The sequence below is a fragment of the Canis lupus genome, chromosome 31, assembly GCF_048164855.1.
Source record: "Canis lupus baileyi chromosome 31, mCanLup2.hap1, whole genome shotgun sequence".
Taxonomy (NCBI): Eukaryota; Metazoa; Chordata; class Mammalia; order Carnivora; family Canidae; genus Canis; species Canis lupus.
This window is the reverse complement of record NC_132868.1, coordinates 13,637,629-13,644,125: the sequence shown is the minus strand read 5'-3', so window position 1 is coordinate 13,644,125 and position 6,497 is coordinate 13,637,629.

Genomic DNA, 6,497 nt, shown 5'->3' with positions numbered 1-6,497 from the left:
TGCTTCAAACAGATATTTGCTGGTCATCTTTGTTTTCCTATTTTGTCCTCAATGAGCGAGCAAATGTTTGAGTTATTCTAAAAGCGTACTGCAGGGCAGCCCGGGTGGCTCAGCGGTTTAGTGCCGCCTTCGGCCCAGGGCCTGATCCTGGAGACCCGGGATCAAGTCCCGCTTTGGGCTCCCTCCATGGAGCCTGCTTCTCCCTCTGCCTGCGTCTCTGCCTCTCTCTCTGTGTGTCTCTCATTACTAAATAAATAAAATCTTAAAATAAAATAAATAAAAGCGTACTGTGGAGGCCCAGGACAGAGGCTTCATGCTCTGGGTTCTGTGGGACTGGTGACAGGGGCTGTCTGGGACACCAGCCCTCTCACCTAACAGCCAGCACCCAGAGTGCCCCGTGACCTGTGATTGGGCTCTGCCAGCCAGCACCTGGAGAATGAGCACAAACTCAAAGCAGATGTCCTGCTTGGGGGGCGGGACACAACGGCAGCAGCTCACAACCATTCGGTCTGATGTTTCCCAACAATGGAAACATTCGCTTGGAAAGTTAGTATTTTCCATTACTATAGTCCTTTACTACAACTTATCAGACTAACGAGCAGTTGAAATAAAATGAAATGAACTAGCCAAATGTTGAATTTAAGCAGTGTCTATGAAATCTAAAATATGAAAAGTTAAAACATTCTACAAACAAGTAAATAAGGGGCAGAATTCATAAACAATCTTGGTCTTAGAGTGTGCTCAAAATATCTCTTTATTTAAGGCTTCTAAATCTTCAAACAACAGAACCTAAATCCTCAAAAAGTAAAGGCAAGGGACGCCTTGGTGGCTCAGTCAGTTAAGTGCCTGCCTTTGGCTCAGGTCATGGTGCCAGGATACTGGGATCCAGCCCAGCATCGGTCTCCCCGCTCCTCAGGAAGCCTGCTTCTCCCTCTCCCTCTGCCTGCTCCTGCTGCTCCCCCTGTCCCGCTCTCTCTGTCAAATAAATAAGTAAAATCTTTAAAAAAAAAAAAAAAAAGTAAAGGCCTCACTGTAGCTGTGTCCCAGAGCCCACCAAGGCCCTGACCTCAGTGGTGGAGTCTTATGGGCCCATCAGCAGGGGAGCCCCAGCCCACTCACCAGACATTTCCTGTTCCTGACACAGAAAGCTAATGCATGGGTCATCTCCTCGAGGACACCCGAAAACTGCACGGGCAATGTCCCCAGCCCTCGCACTACCCCTTTGTAGTTCCAGAATGCACTATGCTCATCTTCCCTCTGGGCTGCTGTGCCTGCCAGTTCCCTCTATGGGGTGGGCCTGACCACTAACCTCTGGGCAGTGAGCCCCTCTCTTCCTTTAGCCTGACATGTCTGCAGCTCTGTCTTCTGTCTGGTTAGGGCCATCTCTGTCACGGGGACGGGAGGCCTCTGAGAGCAAGGCCCCCATCTGTGCATATCCAGCTTAGTGTCCAAAGCACAGCAGGTGCACAGAACAGGGTGCTTCTCTCATCTCTCTGCTGCTTCCCTTAGAGGCAGACCTTATGGCTACCTTGTTGGGGGTTAATGAATGAGCAGCATCCATACCCCCTCCCAAACACATCTCCCTCTACTTGCTGCTGTCTGCATTTCCTTTATCTTGGGAGATAAAGGTTAAAAATTCAAAGCACAGATGGGGCAAGCTGGCCCAGTGCACAGGATGTCTATGTTCAGGAAGGAAGGGAAGGCAGGAGGAAGGCCGGCAGTGTGAGAGAGCCTGCAGGAGAGGGGAGACCACAGGGAAGGAACGAAGGGCTGAGCCAGGGTGAGACTGGCCCATTGGAGCTGTGCCCAGCACCCTCCCAGAGCCTGGCCCGGCCCCAGTGCACACAGAAGCCCCAGAAAGGGGCCTCAAGCTGGCCCCTGCACAGGATTCCCTTGGGCTCATACATGGAACTCCCATTGCAGAGAATTTCCACCATACCCTGTAGGTGTGCAGTGTTGTGCTGCGAGGGGCTCCCTGAGCCCGGTGCCTGCGTGGATGCAGGCCAGGGTGGGCTGCTACTTTATGGAATTCTCACTGGATACAGGCTCCATCCACCCTGCCTCACCAGAACGCCCACTCAGTGATTTCACATGCAGTTGTTGTCTGTGGCCAGCACATTTCCCAAGATAATCTCCCATTGAAACTTAAACTGAAAGCATGACAGGGGTTACGCACTCACAGGGAGATCTGACCAGACGTTAAACTGTGCATGACATCTCATGCACGATTTTAAACTTTAATGGGCATGTGCTGATAAACAATCCAGGGCATCTGGGATTTACCTAAATGACACTACACCGTTCTGACCAATTTGTAACCTGCTGTACTTTTTATTCAACATGGTCTTTGAAGCTTGTCTGTGCTCATTCATTTTATCTGCTCTGTTCCTTTGATTCAGTGCACAACACACTTCCTGGTCCCCCATTGTTGCACATTTAGGGTGCCTCTGACACTGGTGTAATCTGACACTGCTGTTACAGTGCTGTGGTGAGGGCTTGGTGAACCCCTTGAACATTGCAGGTTTTGCTCTCAGGGCCACCTTCTGGGGATTTGCTGAACGTCAAGTTTCTTTGTCATGTCCACTGACATCACCAACACTCTCAGCAAACACCACACACTGGAGGTTTTTAGCTCTCAATATTTAAAATATTAAATATTTTAGATTGATATTATGTTTTGTCAAAAATATTCTTAACTTTAAGTATTTCTAGGCCTTAACTACTTTAATGACAGGAGAGTTTGTCTACACTTACATTTTCCTACTTCCTGAAAAGAGTGAACATTTTTTTATTGATTGATCATTAGAGTTTAGTCTTTTGAAATGCCGGTTCTTAACCTTTGCCTAATTTCCTATTAGACTTTCTCTGTCTCACTTTTTTTGTTTTTTTTTTTTTTTAGATTTTAGGAACTCTTTCTGTGTTCTGGATGCTGATCGCTGGTTGACTACAATAGATTCAAACATCCCCCATTTTGTGGTTTATCTTTTAAATTCATCACCCAGCAATATGAAATTTAAATTTAATTTTAATGTTGTCAAATATATCAATCATTCTATTCATAGTTCATGCTTTGTGCATTGCATTTATCGAATACTCCCCTATTCCAATTTCACCACAATCTGCTCTTTTTTTTTAAGCTTTAAGATTTTGTTTTTCATATTCTATTTTTCTATTTGCAAATTTTTTTCGGTGAACATAATAACATAGAATTCACCATTTCAGGCATTTTAAAGTGTACATTCAGTGGTCTTTAGTAAATTTACGTGTTATGCAACCATCAACCACTATCTGGCTCCAGAACACTGCCCTTCCCCCCAAAGGAAACTTTGTATCCCTGGAACCGTCACCACCCCCCAGCCCCTCTCCCTAGCAGGCCCCCACCTGCCTCTATGGATTTATCTACTCCAGTATCTCATACATAGAATCACACAGTGTGTGGCCTTTGTGTCTGGCTTCTTTCAGTTAGCAAAGTGTTTTTAACACTCATCCATGTTGTAGCATGAGTCAAAATTTCCTTTCTATGATTGAAGAATATTCCATTGTATGGATACACCATGGTTTCTTTATCATTCACAATGGTTTTTGCAGAAAGAGAAAAATATATCCCAAAATTCCTATGGAGAAATCTCAAAAGAGTCCAAGTGGCAGATTGTTTGTCTCTGTTGCTGAGTTTTAGGAATTCTTTATATACTCTGGATAGTAATCCCCTATTGAATATATGAATCCCAAATATCTTCTCCCATTCTGTGTGTTGTCTTCACTTTCTTGATAGTGTGTGATTTGATGTACAAAAGTTTCAAAGTTTGATGAAGTCTAATTTCTGTATTTTTTTCTTATGTAGCTTGTGTTTTTTGGTGTCATATCTAAGATACCACTGCCAACTCCAGGTCATGACGATGTACCCCATTTTCTTCTAAAAACTTCATAGCTGTAGCTCTTACATTCAGATCTTTGATCCATTTGTTAGTTTTTATATGGTGTGAGGTAAGGGTCTAACTTCATTCTTCTGTAAGTGAATGTCCAGTTTCTCAGCACCATTTGTTGAAAACACTGTCCTTTCCCATTGAACTCTTGTCACTCTTGTTGAAAATCATTTAATCATATATGCAAGTGTTTATTTCTGGGCTTTCTATTCTGTTCCATTCTTCCACATGTCTTTATGTCAGGACCATACTACAGTTTTATTGACTGTAGCTTTGCAGGTAATGTGAGTCCTCTAACTTTGTTTTTTTTTTCAAGATTGTTTTGCTGTTAGGGAACACTTGCAATTTCATATGAATTTAAGGATCAGCTTTTCCATTTTTGAAAAAAAGAGGCTGCTGATATTTTTATAGGAATTATGTTGAATCTATATATAGATCACTTTGGGTAGCATTGATATCTTGACATAGTTCTTATCCATGAACAGGCAATGTTCTTTCATTGGTTAAGTCATCTCTAATTTCTTTCAGCAATGTATTGTAGTTTTCAGCATACAAGTCTTTCACTTCCTTGATTAGATTTAGTCCTAAGTAATTCTTTTTTTTTTAAATTTATTTATGATAGTCACACACACAGAGAGAGAGAGAGAGAGAGGCAGAGACACAGGCAGAGGGAGAAGCAGGCTCCATGCACCGGGAGCCCGACATGGGATTTGATCCCAGGTCTCCAGGATCGTGCCCTGGGCCAAAGGCAGGCGCCAAACCGCTGCACCACCCAGGGATCCCTAGTCCTAAGTAATTCTTTTAGATGTTATCATAAATGGAATTATTGTCTTAAATGACTCATCGCTGGTGTATAGAAACAGAACTGATTTGTGTGTATTGGTCTTGTACTCTGCAACTTTGCTGAATTCATTAGTTCTAGTAACTTTTTGGTGGATTCATTGGCATGTTCGCTATATGTAGGATCGTGTCACTGTGAATAGAGATAGTTTTACATCTTCTTTCCAATGTGAATGTCTTTTATTTCCTTTTGTTGTCTCTAACATCTCTGACTAGAACTTCCAGTGCAGTGTTGAATAGAAGTAACATAAGCATGCACTCTTGTCTTGTTCCTGATCTTTCACCATATTGAATGATGTCAACAGGTTTTCCATGAATAACAGTTTTTCATGTTGAGGAGTTTTCTCTCTATTGTAGTTTTCTGAGAGCTTTTATCATGAAATGGTGTTGGATTTTTTGAAATACCTTTTGATCAAGATAAGCTTTCCCCCATTTTTCTGTGAAAGTGATGATATTTGTGGATTTTCTCATGTGGAGTCACCTTTGCATTCCCTGAATCAATCTCACTTATTTATGGTGGGTAACCCTTCTAATATGCTATTGGATTCTATTGGTTAAAATGCTGTTGAAATTGTCGTGTCTTCGGATATTCATCAGAGATACTGGCCCGTAGTTTTCTTTCTTTTTTTTTTTTTTTTAATGTCATTTATTTATTTATTTATTTATTTATTTATTTATTTATTTATTCATGAGAGACACAGAGAGAGGCAGAGACACAGACAGAGAGAGAAGCAGGCTCCATGCAGGGAGCCTGACGTGTGACTCGATCCAGGGACTCCGGGATCACACCCTGGGCCCAAGGCAGGCGCTAAACCGCTGAGCCTGTAGTTTTCTTGTGATATTTTTACCTGACTTTGGGATCAGGGTAATGCTGACCTCATAGAATGAGTTAGAACATATTCCCTCCTCTTCAATTTTTTGTAAGTATTTGAGAAGGAGGCACATCTACCCTTGTAACCTCTAAATATGGGCACATTCCCCAGTTCAATCATGGCAACCTCTTCCCTTTTGTCTGCACATTCAGTCACACATCTCTAAACACCTGTGTGTGGGTATTTCCAGCTCTGTGTTCCCAGCCTGACCTGTGCTCTCAGCCCAAGTTCCGGCACCAGTCAGCCCATCCAACACGTCTAACAAATGTCTCGATGTCAACATGCTCTCCTCCCCAGCCTGCTTCTCCCTGAGTCTCTCCCACTTCAGCACGTGGGGCCAGCCTCCCCACCTGCTGATCAGGCCCCCAAACATTGAATTGCTGTTTTGGTGCTGATTCTCAACTGCAGACACCAGAATCTACTGTAGCTTAGTTAAGCAGTAAGGGATGAACTAGAAGATATTAGGGAGGTTATAGCATCTGTGTGAGGGTCAGGTAAACAGGAACATGCAGGAATGTTGGATAAACACCCAATTGTACTGGAGAATTGTTTTAGGGAACCTCCCCACACACCTGTTTCCTTCTGCTCAGCACCACAGCTGCCAGGGATGAGACCAAACTGCCTCAGATGAACCAAACACCTCCAATGCCAGTCTGCTGGGAGAGTCCCTACTCCCTGTGGTTCCTTCCACATTTTATGTGGTGCATGTATTAGCAAAACCAGGCACATCTCCCCTCAGATGCAAGGGATCTGAGACACATAGTTTCGCAGTTTCCGGCTTTTACATGCGGGAGAGTATGCTAGCGGGGGCCGTGGTCCTCCCCGCTGTTCTTTCCCTGATTCTCCAGGGATCCAGCACAGT